Genomic DNA, 22260 nt, shown 5'->3' with positions numbered 1-22260 from the left:
ATTTCTGGGTGAAATTCTTCGTGATAAACAAGATTTTCACTATCCATATGGCTGATTTGCTCAATATACCTAGTGAAGGGAGACCTCAAGGGAGACGTAAACACTTGAGAAGACATTAAGTTTTCAGTACTTTCAGCTTTTCTTGCCGTTTCTTGCTGTGTGTAGCTGTATCATCGCATTTGGCCATGTACGCTTATCATCCATGGTTTATTACAATAAATGTGTATGCGTTTAACAAATTATATGCACTTAATAGATACATGCGTTTAACAACCCGACTCTACAGTATAGTGATGTAATGTTATTTGACAACAGCTACATATGTAATAAATGTTTTACAACAGTTACGTTTGTAATAAGTAAATATGTAATAAATGTTTTGAACAACTGTCAACTGTGAGGTCCAACGAGCTGTATAACTTTTATTTGGAATTTTAGTATCCCCAAGGTCCTGTAGTAGTATCCTTACAAGTATTGAGTACTCAAACACAAGCACCTTTAGATTAACAACCGTGTGTTTAGTAGTCCACAAGTGATGGTTTGTACTTTGTGGTGGAGTAGGTGTGTAGTAGAATATTTGTTAGTATACAATTGTTCTGTTCCTACACTGGTTACTGTGTTTAGATTCTGACAATGATAATGGACTAGTCGACCACATAATTGATTGTAGAGAATCCTAAAAAAAAACAATCATCAACATCATCAAGGTCATCAAGGTCATTCTCTCAAGATGTTATATTAGATGTCTGGGAATAGTAACCAGAAAACAAGGTCAAGATGATATTGTCACTTTGGCAGATTCTAATACGTATTGCTGAAACAGCAGACAGTAAAGAACTCTTTTGTGCTGGACATCCATAATAGTAAGTGATTGTGTATAAGTACAGTATTTGGCCATATCTTGCATTTTGCCCTACACCCTGATGTGCACTACTGGAACACATACACATTGTTTTGAAAATGTACAGTGTATAATGAACAGAGTGCTGAATTCTAAATCTGCAGAAGGTAAATGTCATGACAAAATGTAATGAAGTACAGTACCGCCCAGAGGTAATGTTACACTCACGAGCAGTTGACACTCGAGTAGCTAATTATTGACCCACGATTTCTTTAGCATGTGCGTGCTAACTAACTCATCACCTGTAGCCACGATAGGTGAGCTCCCTCAGGTGGCTGCTCCAGTAACAGCGTGCCTTCACACGTGATATATTCCAGTCATGTATCGTGTCCAGCCGTAGCCTGGATTTGAGCACTCGTGAGGGATTGTAACATTATTTCTGGGCTGTACTGTAGCTAATTCCAAAATTACCTTCAGTATAGTGGTTGTGAATACATGTATATGGTAACATCCATCACTACATGTAATCCTACCATAATACAGTATACAAGTACATGTGATGTGACAGTAGCTGATAAGACTACTGTACAGTGTGACACATTTTGTAGGCTGTAGCTGGTGTAGTGACTGATACTACCACCCACTAGCTGAATATGTGTCCGCATGTGTTGGAAATGATTTTATCAAACAACATAGAAAGTTTTTGTTGTACCAGACACTTGCTGTGGACAGAAACCCAGGAGAACCTCTCTTAAAGGACGCTGTACATCTGACTTCATAAGAGAACAGTTTCTGAGGTACCTTGACCTATCCCGGCACATTAATAGGACATCCTCTTTGTAACACTTGTTTCTAAAGTATCAGTATTATAAAGAAGGAATTTAACTACTTTTAATTCAAATACAAGTAGTATTTGCAACACACGTCAATACAGTTACATGTTCCTCTATTTCACCCCACAGGTGTTTGGCTACTGTTTGGAGAAGAAGGTACTGTATAGCGGGAAAATTTTGAATAGTTAAATTTTCGAAAAAGAGTGCTTGATTGGAAATTTAAAAAAAAATAGTTTTGAAACAATGAGTATTTACCGTGCCACACTGTAGATAATTAATTCACTGACTGGTTGCGTTGATCACTTACATAACTAGAATTTGCTGCTTTGGTTATCTAGATAAATGCCCAATCTGGCTTTGATAAAATCTCGTGTAGCTACCCTAGGGTCTTCCTGCGTAGGTTGAACCATGTTATTTGGCGGACTTTGCCTTAATTCAGTGGTCTGCGGGTCGAGCTGCGGATTGAGCATAGCTATAAAGTACATGGTGTTTTCTCAGCCCATCTAGATATTTGCTGATAATTATTTGCTGCCTTTCCTAGTACTTTCTGGCTATTATAGTTGTAGCTTCAAGACTCGTGGTGTCATTCGTGCTCATATCAGACTTCAGCCCAGGTTGTAATGGTGGTTCTGCACTATTCTTCAGGATCAAATTGCATCTTTATTTATGACCAGATCTGCAATAATCTCATATGTTAGCGCAAGCCGAATTTTACAGTAGAATGTAATAAATGCAATGGGTGAAATGTTTACAAAGTCAAAAATAATAAAAATTCCGTAAATTTTTAGAGCGCTTGTTTCATAATAAAGGAAGGTGATAACAGCAATTACTTTGATAGCATCGTGATCCCCAAAAGCAAGAGGAGTTTGGAAATCTTTGTTTCGTATCAGTACTCCTAAGGAGAGAGAAGATAAGAGCATTAGTTTGCCTTGCGTTAAACAAGCAGTTCATCATTAAACAAGCAGTTCATTATCTTTTTTTTCTCATGTTTTCGCCTTCGCCCAACTTTTACTGGAAAACAAAACTTACCCAGCAATGGATTAGCCTGTTGATGGAGAATCTGATGGTGAAAGTTGCATCTTGGTAGAGGACTGTGTTCAAAAGTAATTACTGTTTATTTAAGCACCTGTAATTTACTTTCTGTATCGTCAGAAACTTTGGTTGACCATTTCTTTGGCTGTCTATATAAGCAAAATGAAATTCACAAAATGCGCTGAGTCCTCATGTGTTCCGCGCTGCGCTGAGTCCAGTTGTTGACCTAAGTCCTCATGTGTTCCCTTACTAAATGATGTATTGTCCAAACCTGTTTTTAACGTTCTCACTATAGAGACCTTGTTTGTAATAATACATACAGAATTATTAAGTTCATGCAATAATTCATGAATTATTGTGTAATTCTCTAATTATGAAGCACTATTAGAACAAACTGCTTTACAGAACATGTAGAAGTATCTTCTCATCTATTTTACAGTTTGTCTATCTTGACAAAGCCTCAAACTTTAAGGCTGCACTTCATTTTCGTTCACATATGTAGAGGACACAACTCCATTCACTTGCTATGGTGTTTTTTGGTTGATATAGTAAATATCTGAAAAGCACAATCTTAAGGTAGTTCACAAAGTTTGCAGAGTCGCTACACTCATATTTCAAACTGCAAAAAGAAGAGCAAAGCTTACCTGTAGGAAGTTTACTTCAGGCTTCACGCATGTTCACATGTAATCCTACCATAATACATTATACAAGTACATGTGATGTGACAGTAGCTGATAAGACTACTGTACAGTGTGACACATGTTGTAGGCTGTAGCTGGTGTAGTGACTGATACCACCCACTAGCTGAATATGTGACCTGATGTGTTGGAAATGATTTTGTTTTCAAACAACACAAGACAGTTTCTGTTGTAACTGACGTTTACTTTGGTGGACTAAAACAGAAACCCAGGGGAACCTCTTTTTTAAAGGACACTACATCTGACTTCATAAGCGACAATTCCTAAGGTCCCTCCTCATATCCCAACACAGTTTTACCTCTTTAATAGGACAACCTCTTTATAACACTAAATCAGTTGGTTAACATTATCAGCATTGTACGCACAAAAGTAGAAATGTACTTTCAAACTTTAATTCACATTAAAAACAATGTCACAAACATTCTTTTTACTATCACAATTAACACACTTGTAGTCATACACAGTTACATGTTCCTCTATTTCACCCCACAGGTGTCTGGCTACTGTTTGGAGAAGAAGGTAGACAACAGACACAACATCAACACAGTGGTCATCAAATCTTTACCTTCATCCACACAGGTAAAAGGGAGCTACGTAACTTCAAACATTATCATGTAAAGCTGATATATGATAGTGATTGTTCTATTAGAGTATTTTGTGTGTTCCATTGTATGAATGGAGCTTGTGTTAGGAATAATGGGCTTACAAAAATATGATGCGTATAGGTGCATGAACTTTTTCAAATTGTTAGGACCTCACTTATGATTGTGAAAGTGTGAAATTATTTTGGCTTTGTAATATATGCATATGTTCCATTTGGTTCAACTGTCAAGGTATTTGTGATTGGTTTTGTAGTTGGTGCCCATGTCTACGCCTGGTTAGAACTGAATACTAAAACCTTATTAATATGGCTGTAATACTAATGATACTTGGGATCACACAGCACAGAATTTCAGACCTTTGATATCTATATGGTCACTAAGACAACATGCATGGTCTTTCTAGAGAGGTACTATGTCAACTTCTCAATTCTACATGTCTTGTATTAGTATATGCAATAAGATGGATGGCTGTGGTATTCGGGATTAATAGTGCGAGCATTGTAAACAGGAAGGAGTAAAATAGTGCGAGGCGAAGCCGAGCACTATTTCCTTCTGTTTACAATGCGAGAACTATTAATCCCGAATACCACAGACATCTGTCCTATTGCAAATTAATCCGACAACCATAGCAACTGTTACTAGGCAACAGAAATTCAAAATAATAACCACTGCAAAACACTTAACAACCATTGCCTAGCAACCATTGCTATGGTCTCGAAGTGCTTAGCAATGGTTACTTAGCAACCATTGCTAGGCAACCATGTGTTGTTGTACCATAGGGCATCTATCACTGTGGTAACACTAGCTGTCAAGTCGGACATTTACTTCTAATAGAAACACACCACACTGTTTAAGCCAATCAAATTAGTATTACAGGTTTTTGTTAAGGGGCCTTGACAAACAAGTGTAATACTAATTCTATTAGCTAATCACTTGACATTTCAAAATAATACGTCAAGATGCTATTATACTGTAACACATTCAGTTGTTGGATTATAATAAGTTTTGTTTAATAGATATGTCATATGCCAAAAACTAGGGCTGCACCGATTCCACTTTTTACCGATACTTCAAATACCAAGTACTCAGCTGGGAAGTATTTGCAAGTACAAGTACCGATACCAAGTACCTTAAAGTAGCTACTTCATAGTGCACACATTTACTATATAGTGCATTTCATGGTATTCTTGTACACATTTTCAGTATGGTTCATGTTTATCTGTCTCTGAATGCTATCCCACTAGGGACCTGTGAGAAGGCTAAAGCCTGTATTTATAATGAAGTAGCCAATCAAAATTCACAAAGAAGGAAGTCACTGAAATGCAAACCAGTGGATATTCTAGTATTCTTCTGGAGAAGTGTAGATAATGTCATAATGCTACTTACAAAAACACAATATTCTAACACTGAAACAGTCAATTCTACCTGATTGCTCTATTAGAGTTATTGACTGTTCTATTAGAGTTATTGACTGTTCTATTAGAGTATATTGATCTTTTTCTCAATAAAGCGTTTCACACGTAGGTTTCAGCATAGATCAGCAATTTTGCTGGTAGTTAGCTATTAGTGTTATACTTGATGCTTTTAAGCGTCCACTGTGCTAGTATAATAAGTAAATACAAACCAACGCTATTTTATTCTCGCACGTGATAAGTATCAGTATCTACAACAATACAATGGCCGATTCCGATACTTCATGAAAACAGTAGTATCGGTCCGATACCAATACCGATACTAGAATCGGTGCAGCCCTACCAAAAACAGTAAACATCAATCACAAGTACACAATTGTTCAACAACTACAATTTTCTCCGTGCAAGGGTTCTTAAAGTCTGGCAGGACTTGGAAATTGATGACCTACACAGAGCCCATATATGCTCAAACTCAACTGGAGACTTGTGTGGTACCCTGGAATGGACAGCCATTTTGATATAGTAAAGTTTTTCTCTATCCAGTGTAGCAGTATGTTTTCTGCCACTCAAACTACATCTTATCAGCTCTTCCTTGCCAAAAATGGCATCCCTGGCTAAAGCAATTGCAATTTCTCTGAGGTGCTGAGCATCTGTCCCAGGTCAGTCATTCATGACATCCTGAACGGACTTCAGTTTTGGAGGTGTACTAAAGGAAGGTGGTGGGATTTGTGATGAAATACTAACAGGCGGTGAGATGGTTGACTGTATGGGTTGTGAATAGGTTGCAGATGCCGATGAAAATGATCCTTGAAAGGGAGGAATTGGCGAAGATACTGCTGGAATGATTCTGTTCTCTCCCATTGATTCCGACAACAGAAACTCCAAATCATCATCGGTGAGTTCATCATTAGAATAAATTTCCTGACTGTCAATGGGTGTTGTTTGTACAATAGAACTACTTTGCTCACTTAGGCTTGGAGTCTGGATGAAATGATTAGCACTAGCAGTAACATCCATCAACTGCTGGAAGACAGGAAGAGTAGCAGTGCTAACTAGCTGTTGGTGTTCATTGATGGACATAGTAACTGGCTGTTGGTAGATGGCAGTACTAGCCAACTGTCAATATGTAGTAGTAGAGGTGGTAAGTGTAGGTGGCTGCTGGAATACAGGAGTAGTGGCAACCAGTTGTCCGTATTGAGTACTGGTCATAGTAACTGGCTGCTGAAAGGCAGAAGTAACCATATGTTGGTGTGCAGTACTGGAGATGGTGACCACAGGTGACTTTTGGAATACAGGAGTAGTGGTAACCAGTTGTCCGTATTGAGTACTGGTCATCATAACTGGCTGCTGGAAGATGGGAAGAACTTTGTTGCTGTATGAATGTAGTGCATTCTGGCCACTGAATTTGCTGAAATATATGTGAGAGAAGGTTTAGCATATTTCCTTGTTGCTGCAGCATCACTCCTTGTTGTTGGATAAGTTTTTTTTATGTCACTTTGATCCATCTCAAAATCTGCAAAGTACACAAATGTTAGTAACAATGTGTTGTATGTTTGTATGTATAGCTATAAAAAATTTAATGCACCATGGTAAGAATTTCAAAAAAAAAAGCAGTTCAAGTGTTTTAGGTCCTTTTGAATTCCTTTCTCTTCTTCTTTGGCTTGGTATCCTTGGTTGTTGTGCCTGGTTCTAGCTCTTTCTTCTTTCCGCTCATTTCAGTGTCTTTCACTGTAATGTTGAATTAGTAAAACACTGCAGGGAGCTAAATTATGTATAGCTAACATAGTTTAAAAGTAGCCACTATGAATATTTGTTCACATATGAAAATAGCTATTCATGCTAAAGTTCTATACCTACAATTACAGCTTGCTATATGTACCTCTGCCAATGGAAGCCGGGTCTACAATGACAGCATTCCAATATGTTGTTTTACCCTTTACTTTCCATGGAACCTGTACTTTGCTCCCAATAAATAATTATTTTTCATCATACAGATCTTCCAGACTCCCCTGATCCATGCTTACAACCTTGCCATTCCATTTCTTGGAGTTGTTATTCTCATATTTCACAAAATGCTGGGAAGCTGTTCTTCATGGTAGAAGCTGTATCACTGGCTGTATCTGTGGATGTTGTGGTAACAAGGAAGTCACCGAGCACACCATCCTTAGGGGATCCTGCAGTGTTAGATTCCATTCTCAGTAAAACTTATTACTAGAGCTAGCAAACAATCGCGCAGCAGCTAGCTACCAACCGAATCGCCGAAGAAATGAAATTGGCAAATTAACTGTTGCCTCACCCTTTGTACAAAGCTGCCAACACTCGCTATGCGTACCTTGGGCATGTTGCACTTACCCTTGCTTTCTTTTTCAGTGGGTCGCGACTTGGTTCGTGACAGTGCCGCATGCACACCCAAGTGGGCACGCCACTGACTAAGAAAGTAGTGTCACGACCACTTGGTCGCAACACTGGCCACACCCAGCTGCTAAGGTAGCTTTCATATCGTGCGAAGCTACTGCTCGCGAACACCACAACACGCCTTACCTTGGGAATGGAGTGCTCGCAAATGACAGTATTAATTATTGGTCTCACGAGACGTGCGAGCACTAGGGCTGCACCGATTCCACTTTTCACCGATACTTCAAATACCAAGTACTCAGCTGGGAAGTATCTGCAAGTACAAGTACCGATACCAAGTACCTTAAAGTAGCTACTTCATAGTGCACACATTTATTGTATAGTGCATTTCATGGTATTCTTGTACATGTTTTCAGTATGGTTCATGTTTATAATGAAGTAGCCAATCAAGATTCACAAAGAAAAAGTCAAACCAGTGGATATTCCAGTATTCTTCTGGAGAAGTGTAATAATATCATAATGGTGCTTACAAAAACACAAAATATTCTAAGTCACTTAATTCTACCTGATTGCTCTATTAGAGTTATTGACTGTTCTATTAGAGTATATCAATCTTTTTCTCAGTAAAGCGTATTCACATGTAGGTTTCGGCATAGATTAGTACAATTTTGCTGGTAGCTATTAGTGTCACACTTGATGCTTTTAGGAGTCCACTGTGCTAGTAAAATAAGCAAGTACAAACAAACGTTATTTTATTCTCGCACGTGATAAGAATCGGTATCTGCAACAATATAATGGCCGATTCCGATACTTCATGAAAACAGCAGTATCGGCCCGATATCGATACTGATACTAGAATCAGTGCAGCCCTACCAAACACACATACATCATACCCACAACAATTTAATTATTTTTAAGCACAAAGCATGCAACTGTTTTGCAAGTCTCTGGTGACCATTTCACGACTAATACACCTTAGCGACTATATCGCGACTACTTCATTACCTTTTTTTTTGCCTAGTACCTTAAATAGAAATGTAACAAAATTAATAACACTATGGTGCATGCAATATTACTCCATTCTGATGGTACGTACTGTTGTAGTAGCCACATGTGACTGTTATTAGGGTGTGTTTTGTCCTGTATTGTAGTATTCAGACATGATTTGCAGGGAAGCCAGACACAGTTGTAGCAATGTTAGGTTATGACCACATAATCTCCACATCACTCTAGCAATGGGATGGATACTAACATTACCTCTTGTATTGTCAGATTGTTCATTAACAGTATTACTTCCTACAAGTGTTAAGAGATCTGATGGTCACTTTGCACTGCAGACCAGCCCCACCTACAAAATAACCAATCACAATGCACCACACTAATAAATACATATACCATACCTTGTTGTCGTCATACAAGGTGTCAATAAAATTAATAAATCTCCAAATGTACTATTAGCTCCAGTTTTATCACTGAGAGTCATTTTGGATAAACACAAAGTCAAAGAGGCAGCAGATCATTCTGTAGGGACAGAGATTATGTAGATGTAGTCACACAAATCAATATGGATTAAAGCTAGACACACACACACATGCACACACGCTCATGCACACACGCATGCATGCATGCACGCACACACATACACAAAGCCTTTAGCTACTGTACATCATGCATGGCCACCAGTGAACCAAACCTGTGTGCTACTCAGGTGCTATGAGTTGGCACAGGCAAACTTCCCTGGGGCAGGAATAAAGACCCTGTGTTGTGTCTCACAGGTGAAGGCGTGAGCATCTAAGTCCTACCTGGACTTTCACCTGTTATGAGAGATGGATCGACAGTTGGGCATTTAACATCAGGTGCTGATTGATGTTATGGCTGGGTGGGCTGCTTCCCTAGTTGACAAGTCCCCATTTAAACAACTGAGCAGACTGGAGCAATGTGAGTAAAGTTTCATGTTCAAAAAAAAAAACAATGAAAACAGCAACACCTGGAACAGGCTGTTGCTCTAGCCTCTCTCTCTCTCTCTCTCACACACACACACACACACACACACACACACACACATGCACACGTATACACACACATGCGTGAACGCACATGCATACCTGAACTTGAGTAGCAGACCTCCATAAGGTGATGTCCTTCTACTTCATGGCAATGATAAATCATCACAGTCTTCTGGTTGTAGAGTATTTGTGTCCTGGAGCCTTTGAAAAGTTATGTAGTTGACAACAACTAGAGTACTCACATTGATTATTACTGCACATTGTAAGGGTACGGTGTGGCGCTGATAGTCTCCTTGGTGACCTGATGTTGTTATTTACCTCACGATACATGTAGAACTGGCAACTACAGTACCCACATTGCTATGAGGAGGTGAAGTGTGAATATAGTGTATACAGTATACCAAGCTTGACGTATTGTACATGTAGTTACAGTACATGTTTACAGTGACATACGTATAGTAATGGTTTAACTATGTTACAGGGAATTGTATACCTCATGATAACAAGTAAATAAAAACCAGTTACTAGCTAGGAGACATTGTACAGTATGTGCCTCTAGAAATCTTCAACTGATAAAAATTTCAGTACATCAAAGTTTGTGTTCACATATTTCTTCAGAGAATTATCAAACTCTAATAGAACAATCACATTGGTATTTGGACTAGTGTAAGCTTTTCACATACACTTTAGCAAATGACACAGTCAGAATGATATATGCCCATACTGCATCAGAAGAATTACACCGAACACATTAATCACATGACTGAATGCACACCCCAGTTATCAATGACTGAAATGTACAGTCTCCATTCTGTTTATTTGTTTCAGCTATGTTGTACCCGTTGTATGGAATTGTAAACAAATAACAGTACAAGAAGTGTCTTTGCAAGCAATTCAGTTGCTATGGAAATTACAGTTGAACATGCACCCCAACTATAAATGGCAAAGTGGTCATTTATCTTCAATTCCAGTTATGTTCCACCCGGCATACAGTGTTGCAAGCAAAGAACAGTTCAGGAACTAGAGTGCTTCTGCAATTAATCCAATTACACTACAGAAAATAAACACTGAAGCCAATCCACAAGTTACTGCCAATCAACACATACAGTACATGCAGTGGATAATAAAGAAATGGGACACAAAGGAGGACAAAGGTAGGTCCATGATACATTTGTTGTAGCTGTTGAGGTTGGCAGAAAGACACCTCTTAGGCCAAAGCAATGTCAAACAGTGAAGCAATCAACCCCATAGAGTTGTGATTGACTGGGGTATCAGTCAGTCAGTCAGTCAATCAGTTAACACTAAACTAAAAAATCATAGAGTTTGGAGTCACTCTGAAGATGTTTATGGGTTTGGTTATACCTAACCAATACTGCCGAACTTGTAATGAAGGAAAAGTGAGGCTGTTTTTTGGTAATATTCTTGGGCAAGAAATCCGAAACCTTCATGATCCCTACTACACTGTCAGGACTGTCATACTGTATGATGCATCATAGATAATATACGCTTAATGTATGTATACGTTACATTATCTATGGTTGTATGTACGTACAGTGGACATGCACACACCTATGTACACCCAGTGCCCACATGTATATGCAGGCACACACACACGCACATACACACACACACACACACACACACACACACCACACACACACCACACACACACACACACACACACACACACACACACACAACACACACACACACACCACACACACACACACCACACACACACACACCACACATATATCACACAGTATCATGGCCCCTCTACACTAACTCTACACTACAGGTATAAGCTAAGGTTGGTGAGGGAAGAGGATCATTCTACAGTGTTAATGTTCCCCTCAATATTGATATCTGTGATCAACCCTTCATATCTGCTACTCTGTTCATCATTATTGTGGTAGCTAGTAGTTCACACTATCCTTATCATCTGTTTATATTATACTGTTACAGTAAATTAAGAATTTTCTATCACTGTAATGCCTCCAGCCAAACATAACTTGATGATGGATTCAATGCTATGGGCTTGATCTCTCTTCACTGCTCGACATCATTTTGTCCCAAGATGTGTTTTTTGCCAACCACAGTACATCATAATCATGGGCTTATCTTTGTTCTCCTTTTGTGTCCCAGTTGTTGTGTTTTGCTGATGTCACAAAGTATCAATACACAATAGAGTGATATGGCTTCCCTGTGGCTGTACTAACTACCTACTGTATCATGCTGCAGTAAATGTCCATAGTTTCCATAGCAACTGGATTCATTCCTGAGACTCTTCTACTGTTCATTTGTAATGTTGTGTAACATGCAGAACATAGCTGAAAATGAAGCATTGGGTAATTGATTGTTGGGGCATTTGGTCAGATGCAAAATTTTATGACCTGTTCTCTTTTGATGCGGTATGCTTGAGTATTATATTATCATCAGTGTATGCTGTATTGAGCTTGTGTCAAATGTAGTAGTGTGAGCAGTAACCCAAGGTAGTGTAATTAACCTGAGGTAGTTTAGTTAAAGCCTTGAGGTTGCCCTTCATTCTCTTTTGTGTAAGTATGGGACACACCCCTTTCTCTTTAAAAGAATTTATTGCTTCCGGTAGTCTACGAAGCCAGATAATATCATATAACAAGCAGTTATGTACTTTCTACTCTATTTCATTCCAGTGTGTTTTCTTCTCTAGTCCAAACACTGTAGAATATAACAATTGTCTTAATCTGAAGTTTGAGTGACTGTGTGAAGGATACACTGAAGGTGAGAAATATATGTAGTAGTACTTGTGTGTAAAGTGTACATGTTATAGTGTTATACAGTGTATGGATATCTGTTGTGTTGTATAATCATCCATCCCCTTCACTTCCTGGGTGGTAGGTAGTTTCTAGTTCCCAGAACACATTCAAGCTTGGTTTACATTTTTTCTGACATCTGTTGGTGGGTGCATGAGTATAGCTACATAGATTTTAACTCCTTCACCGCCAAATTTGTAGAGGCTCCAATCTACTGTTTCTAAACTGCTATAATGTACACACCATACCATATAATCATATAAAACTATAAATCAATTTACTCGCTATAGAACAAGGAATTCGATTGTGAAGTTGTTGTTTACACAAGAGCAACCACAAATCCATTATATAACTTTAAAGTACAAAAATCGATATAAGTGAAACCAAACGTGAAATTTCACTACTTTACAGGCTAGCACTGTTTATAATAACACAATAAACTTCACTAACCATTTTACAGTTGGAGCGATTATCTCTAAGTCTGGTTTTCCAGCATTTGAGCAAGTGCGTTTGCGCATACAAGCACGAGGTTACTGTTTCGAGGCGAACAAAAGTAGCAACACACCACTCTAACCTATAAAATCCCTACCCTTATTGTTTCTATTTTAATAGTGCCATTATCACGTCGAAGAATTGTCTACAATGCTTGTTATCGACGTTCCGAAAGTACGTGATTGCACCATCTAAGCACGTAATAGTGTATGAGAGACCGGTTATCCCTGTTCCCGTTCACTTAAGGGCGTGCCCACTACAGGATAAGCGCAGGAGCTACTAAAACGCTCGACTGAAGTTACAGAGCATTTAGAATATGATGCTATGGGCATTCATAATCGAAACTGCCATATGGCAGTTGTGGCGGTGAGAGGGTTATCACTCAGTTGCTTCTAACTATTTTTGTCTTTTTTAGCTGATGACTTTAGCAGATTGTCTTGAGCTCTGTCACCACTTTGACTGTGTGTTACAAACTGGAGCTACTAGTACAGTAGGAGATTTATTAATTTTATTGGCTCCTAAGGTAATTTATTAGTTTGGTGTATTGTAATTGGTTATTTTGTAGGTGGGGCTGATGTGCAGTGCAAAGTGATCACCAGATCACTTATTGACTTGATCACATGATACAGGTAAACACTTGTAAGTAGTAATACGGACTATTTGAAGATGCAAGAGGTAGCATTAGTATCCATCCTGTTGCTAGGGTGATAGTGGGGATTATGTGGTCATGGTAGTGTGATGTTGATGGTTTCCATGGTTACCTGATGCTGTTATTCACCTCACAATACATGTACCAGACATGCGTATGTACGTGTATGTACATGGTATAGTAATTAGTCACTAGATGTTTATCATTGCTACAAGCCTGTACACAGATACTAATGTATTCCAAAACACACTTATAGAACTAGTGTTATGAGGAGCAGGTGGGGTGATCACATGATCTCCATAGTTGTAAACTATTACTAATAATGAGCCTTATCCGAAATTGCCACAGACCTAAAATGGCCACTGTAGTGTGGGGACGTTCATAAAATTTGTATGGGCGACTATGGGGAGAAATTTTTTGAACAGAGATATCTCAGCCAACTGAGCCATGAAGGAAGATATGGAACTCTAACTAGTAGCTATGGCTATAAGATGATAAATACAATAAGTGCATAAAAGCGATTTTCGGTTGATTTTCAAAACAACGCTAGATACCTATTCTTTCAGCTAATTTATAACCATACCTGCTGGTTAGAGCTCAATATCTTCCATCTTGACTGAGATATTCCCATTCAAAAATTTTCTCCCCATAGTCGCCCATACAAATTTTATGGACGTCTCCACACTACAGTGGCCATTTTATGTGATGTAATTTTGGATAAGGCCCATACACATCATATACATGTACACATCAAGACTAGTCCATTAAGTGTGTCATTAATGTGGTTTGATTTTGGTAGGTCAACTACTGACTGGTCTACTGAACATTTTGAAGGTCAAGATTATACCAAAATATAAAGATGATATATCAGATAGGCTGAACCAAATCCTGGATGTGGCATGGTGGACACTAGTGTGTATATACATGAGCAACAGTAAAAGGAGGGTAAATCATGAAGAAACCAGATGTGGGATGGATTGCACTGTAAGTGATCAACTGTATAGAATAGTCTTTGGAGTGTAAGACACCTTTGTAGTTGGAATTCCATTGTTTGTTCAGGCTGGTTTTACCAGGTTTAGACTTTGCTGTTTGATAACTTTGTTGTGGTTACTGTTATGTAAACAAAAGTAACATAGTCAACCTCCTTAGTTTATCATGACTTCTGTATATTGGATGGTTAGTATGATGCAATTCAGCCAGATAATTTGGCAGCCAGTGGATTAATCAGTTTGAAAATATCAAAATTAATTTCATAGTATAGCCCTACTGTAGTCAGTGTCCTATTACAAAATGATGTTCTTCAAAAAGTGGAACTGAATTTTTTGGTAACACCACACCTATACTTGAAAAGTTGTTGTCCAGACCCGACCAACCCAATTTTGCACTTAAAATCAAGATTGTCTTACATTTGGAATTTATTTTGTGATCGTTACAAAATGATCGTGATGTTCTAATAAGACAGTCAGTTGGTCTAATTTTCATCTCAAGTCAAGGCTTAATTTTCATAGGCATAGACCAGACCCCTTGGCAAGACGCACGTTACTTACAAATCATAGCATGGTAGTGCTCAACAAAGGAAACCTACTGTAAGCTGAGCCAAAACTTTAGTATTTAGTGTGCCATGTTTGTAATTAAGCTCTGTGGCTTGTATTTTGACATGCCTGTAGACGCTACAGGTGTTTTCTGTATTTCACCGATTTTTCTTGTACCAGCAACTTTTCAAATAGGTATGGCCCAAGGTTAGTAAAAACAGATACCTTATTGGGTTGTCACAGCGATGAGGGAAATTACTAATAGTTCCTCAGTGTGTATGTAGCTGGCCCCAATCATACACATACTACACATTCACTGGAAATAGTTACTAATACCAATGATATAAGTAACAACACACATGTGCAGTAAATAATTAGAATACACATCTGCATAAAATAATTAGAGTTACTCCTTTATTGTAGTCCCTACTGGTCAGTGAAGTAGACAAGTCATCCACATCTTGAATTGGTTAAGAGAGTTGTGGTTAACAGTTATCTGTGATTTAGGGTGATTTTGCTTGTAGCTGAACTCCTTGCATTGTATCTAGTTTCTAGCTGATCTCTCTACAGGGTGATTTGTTTGTAGCTGATCTCTCTACAAGTTGATTTGTGTGTAGCTGATCTCTCTGCAGGTTGATTAATTTGCAGTCGATCTCTCTACAAGGTAATTTGTTTGTAGCTGAACTGTCTAAAAGGTGATTTGTTTGTAGCTGATCTCTCTGCAGGTTGATTTGTTTTAGCTGAACTCTCTACAGGGTGATTTATTTGTAGCTGAACTCCTTACATTGTGTGTAGTTTCTAGCTGATCTCTCTACAGGGTGATTTGTTTGTAGCTGATCTCTCTACAAGTTGATTTGTGTGTAGCTGATCTTTCTACTGGTTGATTTGTTTGTAGCCGATCTCTCTACAGGGTAATTTGTTTGTAGCTGAACTCTGTACAAGGTGTTTTTTTGTAGGTGATCTCACTGCAGGTTGATTTGTTTGTAGCTGAACTCACTAAAGGGTGATTTGCTTGTAGCTGAACTCCTTACATTGTGTCTAGTTTCTAGCTGATCTCTCTACAGGGTGATTTGTTTGTAGCTAATCTCTCTACTTGTTGAATTGTCTGTAGCTGATCTCTCTGCAGGTTGATTTGTTTGTAGCCGATCTCTTTACAAGGTAATTTATTTGTAGCTGAACTGTCTAAAAGGTGATTTGTTTGTAGCTGATCTCTCTGCAGGTTGATTTGTTTTAGCTGAACTCTCTACAGGGTGATTTATTTGTAGCTGAACTCTGTACAAGGTGTTTTTTTGTAGGTGATCTCACTGCAGGTTGATTTGTTTTAGCTGAACTCTCTACAGGGTGATTTACTTGTAGCTGAACTCCTTACATTGTGTCTAGTTTCTAGCTGATCTCTCTACAGGTTGATTTGTTTGTAGCCGATCTCTCTACAGGGTAATTTGTTTGTAGCTGAACTCTGTACAAGGTGTTTTTTTGTAGGTGATCTCACTGCAGGTTGATTTGTTTTAGCTGAACTCTCTACAGGGTGATTTATTTGTAGCTGAACTCCTTACATTGTGTGTAGTTTCTAGCTGATCTCTCTACAGGGTGATTTGTTTGTAGTTGATCTCTCTACAAGTTGATTTGTGTGTAGCTGATCTCTCTGCAGGTTGATTTGTTTGTAGCCGATCTCTCTATTGGGTAATTTGTTTGTAGCTGAACTCTCTATAAGGTGATTTGTTTGTAGTTGATCTCTCTGCAGGTTGATTTGTTTTAGCTGAACTCTCTATAGGCTGATTTGTTTGTAGCCGATCTCTCTACAGGGTAATTTGTTTGTAGCTGAACTCTCTACATGGTGGTTTCTTTGTTGCTGAACTCTCTACAGTGTGTTTTGCTTGTAGCTGATCTCTCTACAGGGCAATTTGTTTGTAGCTGATCTCTCTACAGGGTGATTTTTTTGTAGCTGACCTCTCTTCAGGGTGATTTGTTTCTAACTGATCTCTCTACAGGGTGATTTTTTGTAGCTGACCTCTCTTCAGGGTGATTTGTTTCTAGCTGATTGCTCTACAGGTTGATTTGTTTGTAGATGAACTCTCTACAGGGTAATTTACTTGTAGCTGAACTCCTTACTTTGTGTCTAGTTTGTAGCTGATCTCTTTACAGGGTGATTTGTTTGTAGCTGAACTCCTTACATTGTGTGTAGTTTCTAGCTGATCTCTCTACAGGGTGATTTGTTTGTAGCTGAACTCTCTATAAGGTGATTTGTTTGTTGCTGATCTCTCTGTAGGTTGATTTGTTTTAGCTGAACTCTCTACAGGGTGATTGCTTGTAGCTGAACTCCTTACATTGTGTCTAGTTTCTAGCTGATGTCTCTACAAGGTGATTTTTTTTGTAGCTGAACTCTCTACAGGTAGATTTGTGTTGATTTGTTCATTGCTGATTGCTCTAAAGGTTGATTTGTTGCAGCTGAACACCCTGCAAAGTGTTTTGTTTGTAGCTGATCACTCTAAAGGGTAATTTGTTTGTAGCTGAACTCTCTCCACAGTGACTTGTGTGTAGCTGAATTCTGTGTAACTGAATTCTCTAGAGAGTGACTTAATTGTAGCTGAATTCTCTACACAGTGCATGACTTGTTTATAGCTGAACTTTCTTCAGTGTGACTTGTAATGTTCTGAATCTCTATAGTGATATATTTGCTTAACTCTCCACATGGTGACTGTCTTCTTGCTGAACTGTCTATAAGATTAACTGTTTGCAGCTGAACTCCCTACAGAATGACTTGTGATGTAATAAAATTCTATAATGGAGTAAATAAATTAGCCGAATGCTCTATTAGGGTGACTGTTCTATTAGAGTATCTCGATCTCGCATTTGCTACACGGAGTTGGCTTTCGAATCATAACTCAGTGGTTTGTAATCCGATTCTTCTGTACTACTGCAAGGACTTTCTATGAAGATTATTCCAGCTATACACCTATTTTCAGCTCATTGCTCTAAGCGGTTTGCCTAGTAGGCGTGAAAACTAATACTTTTTTATTCATAAAAATCGATCGCGTAATTGTGACACAGGTTGGGTTTTGTGTCGTATCTCCGTGGTCTGTATCTCGATTCCTTTCAAACCACCAAAAGGCACTCCTACGATGGTTACTCCATCTACATAGCAATTTTCAACTGATTCCATGAAGTGGTTTACCCTGTAGGCGTGACAACAAATCGATCTTGTTTTACGCGAATAATCGGTCATAACTCCTGAACCATTCATCGGATTTGTACCAAAGTTGATGCTAGAATTCGCCTTTGGACTCCCTTTCTGTGTGCCAAATTTCAAGGCGATCGGAGTACGCGTTTGCTTGTTATAGCAATTTTTGCAAGTGTGCAAAAAGACGAAGAAGAAAAAAAAAACGAAGAAAAAAAAAACGAAACTTTGGCAGCTCGTATCTCGGAAATGGCTGGAGCGATTTCCTTCAAATTTGGAATGTAGACTCCCTTGGCTGGCGGGCAACTGTGTAGCAAATTTGGTTCCAATCAGATAAGTGATCACCGAGATACAAAGGTGTGAAAATGACGTTTTCGTTCTTCCTGTCAATATACTCACGGTGTGGCGCGCCGGCTTCTTGGGCCACACGACACACTATCGTGTGTCTTGATACTGCACATGATGCAGTCGGGTGCTATTGATATAGCTGTTGTAGAGCAGTAGCAAGGCAAGAAATGGACAGGCACTAGGCCATAATTTGTGTGAATGAGGAAGCAGGACAGACTGCCTTAGAGCACATACATGTAACTGGACATGATGAGTATTTGAAATATTGCAATTAGAGGGTCTGGAGCATGTCTCCTTAGTAAGAGAATTTTTAGCAATAATTTAGCTCTTTGGAATTGGATTTGGAAGACAATCATCAATTCAAGTTGTAATGTGGTTAACTGACCTATGGCCAACTGCTGCGTTAGAGTTATTAAGACCGACTGCATTATTAGAGGACTGCAATGACTGAATCTCTTGACCTTAACTGGTCCAACCAAGAAACCAAACCAGCCCAATCATTTGCTATGGCTCTGTGATGTGCAACTATACTGGGGTACTGACCTAGTTGTCTCACCCACTGTGGCTTATACGGTCAGGAGCTAGCTCTGACTAATTCATGACTGTCCTGTGCTAGTTGTCATATCTCCTACAAATGTTGCAGGTGGTAATGATATAACTGACATGTGGCTAGATTGTGCTACTGGTGTAACTGTTAAGCTAACATGGTCAGGAGTACTGAATTGACTGTACAGTCTTGGCTGTTACATGTTGTAATTAATGTAGTCAGATGTTATCAATATTTAACTGTTGAAGTTGCTGTCATCTCTGCTGCATATGAATTACACGGCAGCAACCATCTCATATGTGAGTGTACACTGCCAACATAGCCTGCTGTCCCATCTACTACAACTTGATGCAGTGAGATGTATTGATATACCTGATGTGTGTTGTTGTGTGACTGTACAGTACAGCTGATGATATAATTGTGATGTGTGACTATATTATATACTGCTGATGTTCCTGTCATCTCTGCTGCACATGATATAGTCTGGTGCTAACAATATAGCTGATGTGCGGCTGTAGCTGATGCTGCTGTTCCCTTTTCTACAACTGATGTAGTCAGGTGCTAACAATATATGATTGTATACAATGTTGCTGCTGTAGCAGTCACCTCTACTACAATCAGGTGCTAATAATATAACTGTCATGTGACTGTACAATGCTACCCCACACCAGTCATATATACATGTATAGAATGTAAATGATACATACACTCACTGTACTGAGCCACTGATGTAGCTGTCATTTATTGTGGCTGCTGCCATACTGATGGAGCTGATGTGATTGACAAGTGGCTACATTTCCTCTGTTTGATAGTCAGGTGCTACTGACATATATCTGAAGTGTGACTGTACTAAGCCACTCACATAGCTATCACATTAATATTTTACTGCCATTGATGCAGCCAGGTGGTATAGCTATCAATTTAGTAAATGCAGTGCTACCAGCACAACCATCACATTTATGTAGTCCAGTGTTACCCCATAGCTTATGTGTGACTACTGAATTACCAACATAGCTACTACACCTGATGCAGTGAGGTGCTATACCGGCATAACTAATGTGTGACTACTGTGCTCCCAATGTATATAGTTGTCCCATTTACTGCAGTTGATGCAGTCAGGTGCAGCTATGTGTGCGTCTACTGAGCCACCAGCTTATACCTGTTAGATTTAATTTATTGTGGTTGATGCAGTCAGGTGCTACTCATGTAGCTGATGTGTGACTGTGATTGTACTGCAATGTAGCTGTCACGTTTGCTGCAATTGATGCAGTCAGATGCTAATGCACAGAAGATCTGTGACTGTAATGTGCTACTGACGTATGTAACTGCTACTTTTACTGCAATTGATGCAGTCAGGTACACCAACATAGCTGATGTGTGATTTTACTGAGTCATCACGTGTACGTTTATTGCCATTGATACAATCAAGTGGTATGGATATACAGCTGATGTGTGGCTGTACTGAGCAGCTATCCTAACTGTCATTTACTGAAGTTAATGCAGTTACGTAGGTGTCACCGACGTAGCTGATACGTGACTGTATTGTGCTGCCGATATGTGGCTGCAGACTGCAATTGATGCAGTCAGATAACAGTGTGCTGATGTGTGACTATACTGAGATCATTGGACCGTTTCTGTGGCCATGGCCAGTGACCACCAGTCACAGCTGGTTTGACTATTGACATGTCCCCTGAGTGCTATATGCCAATGTACCTCCTGTTTGTGTGCTGCTGACATGGCTCATGTTTGCATGCTACTGATGTAGCTCATGTTCGACATATAGCTCATGTTATGTACAACCAATGGAGTTCATCTTTAGTGCTATATACCAACAAAGCTGATGTACTGTATATCGTGTTATGTGCAACTGATGCACTGTTAAGTACTACCGATATAGCTCATGCTTGAGTGCTACCAACATAGCTCATGTTATGTGCAACCAATGTAGCTCATATGAAGTGCTACCGACATAGCTCATGTTTGAGTGCTACTGACATAGCTCATGCTTGTGTATTATACTAACATAGCTCATGTTAAGTGCTACCATAGCTCATATTTGAGTTCTACTGACATAGCTCATGTTGAATGCTACTGATGTAGCTTATGTTTGAGGGCTACCAGTGTAGCTCATGTTTGTGCAATACTAACGTAGCTCATGTTTGTGTGCATGCTACCGGCATGGCTCATGTTAAGTGCTAATAATGTAGCTCATGTTTGAGTGCTACTAACATAGGTCAATTAAGTGTTACCAATGTGGCTTATGTTTGAGTGCTAGTGACATACTGTACATCGTATTTGTGTGCTACTGAAGTAGCTCATGTTAAGTGCTACTGCCATAGCCCATGTTTGAGTGCTACGATGTAGCTCATGTTAAATACTACTGACATAGCTCATGTTTTGAATGCTACTGACATTGCTCATGTTTCAGTGCTACAATGTAGTTCATGTTTGTGTGCTACTGCATGTCTATGTGTTACAGACATAGCTTGTGTTTATGTGCTGCTGAGTAGCTGTTGTTTGAGTGCTACTGATGTAGCTTGATTGAGTACTACCAACACAGCTCCTGTTTATGTGCTACCAACATAGCTCATGTTTGAGTGCTACCAGCATAGCTCATGTTTGAGTGCTACATAATGTAGCTCATGTTTACTTGCTATCGATGTGTTGTTTGAATGATACTAATGTAGATTGTTTGTACTACCAATGTAGCTTGTTTGAGTGCTACCGGCATAGCTCATATTTGAATGCTACTGATATAGCTCATGATTGAGTGCCACCAATGTAGCTGATGTTTGTGCTACTGATGTAGCTTCCTGTCCACCTGTCCCCACTGATACAGGCCTAGCTATCATTCCCTTTAATATTTACACCTCTCTCCTACAGGCTGAAGGCTTAGGAAATATCCTTGGAATCCACTGTTTAATTTGGGTCAGCTCATAAATTCCT

The 22260-nt window shown here is 39.1% G+C and overlaps 3 long non-coding RNA genes across 10 annotated transcripts in view; 2 read left to right on the top strand and 1 right to left on the bottom strand.

Moving 5' to 3' along the window:
* The window catches only part of LOC136258242 (uncharacterized), a 54586-nt gene that overhangs the window by 17715 nt on the left and 14611 nt on the right, over nt 1–22260 (top strand). For 3 of the 6 annotated variants that reach the window (XR_010702651.1, XR_010702650.1, XR_010702649.1), the window contains exons 1-5: nt 10019–10149; nt 12469–12539; nt 13479–13586; nt 13629–13692; nt 14512–14696. This is a non-coding gene — a long non-coding RNA (uncharacterized lncRNA). Of the gene's footprint in view, nt 1–624; nt 864–3896; nt 3984–10018; nt 10150–12468; nt 12540–13478; nt 13587–13628; nt 13693–14511; nt 14697–22260 lie in introns of those variants that run through there. The other 3 variants (XR_010702654.1, XR_010702652.1, XR_010702655.1) reach the window with 3 other exon arrangements.
* LOC136258245 (uncharacterized) lies at nt 5765–8978 on the top strand. Its single transcript, XR_010702665.1, has 3 exons — nt 5765–6313; nt 6372–6948; nt 8925–8978. It is a non-coding gene; the product is annotated as an uncharacterized lncRNA (long non-coding RNA).
* On the bottom strand, nt 8984–10045 carry LOC136258244 (uncharacterized). 3 transcript variants are annotated; one of them, XR_010702663.1, is made up of 4 exons: nt 10022–10045; nt 9879–9980; nt 9174–9294; nt 8984–9121 (listed from the first exon to the last, which is right to left on the bottom strand). It is a non-coding gene; the product is annotated as an uncharacterized lncRNA (long non-coding RNA). The 3 variants fall into 3 exon arrangements; XR_010702664.1 differs by having other exon boundaries at nt 9879–9973; XR_010702661.1 differs by lacking the exon at nt 10022–10045 and having other exon boundaries at nt 9879–10015.

The sequence above is a fragment of the Dysidea avara genome, chromosome 6, assembly GCF_963678975.1.
Source record: "Dysidea avara chromosome 6, odDysAvar1.4, whole genome shotgun sequence".
Taxonomy (NCBI): domain Eukaryota; kingdom Metazoa; phylum Porifera; class Demospongiae; order Dictyoceratida; family Dysideidae; genus Dysidea; species Dysidea avara.
This window is presented reverse-complemented; position numbering and strand designations above follow the sequence as displayed.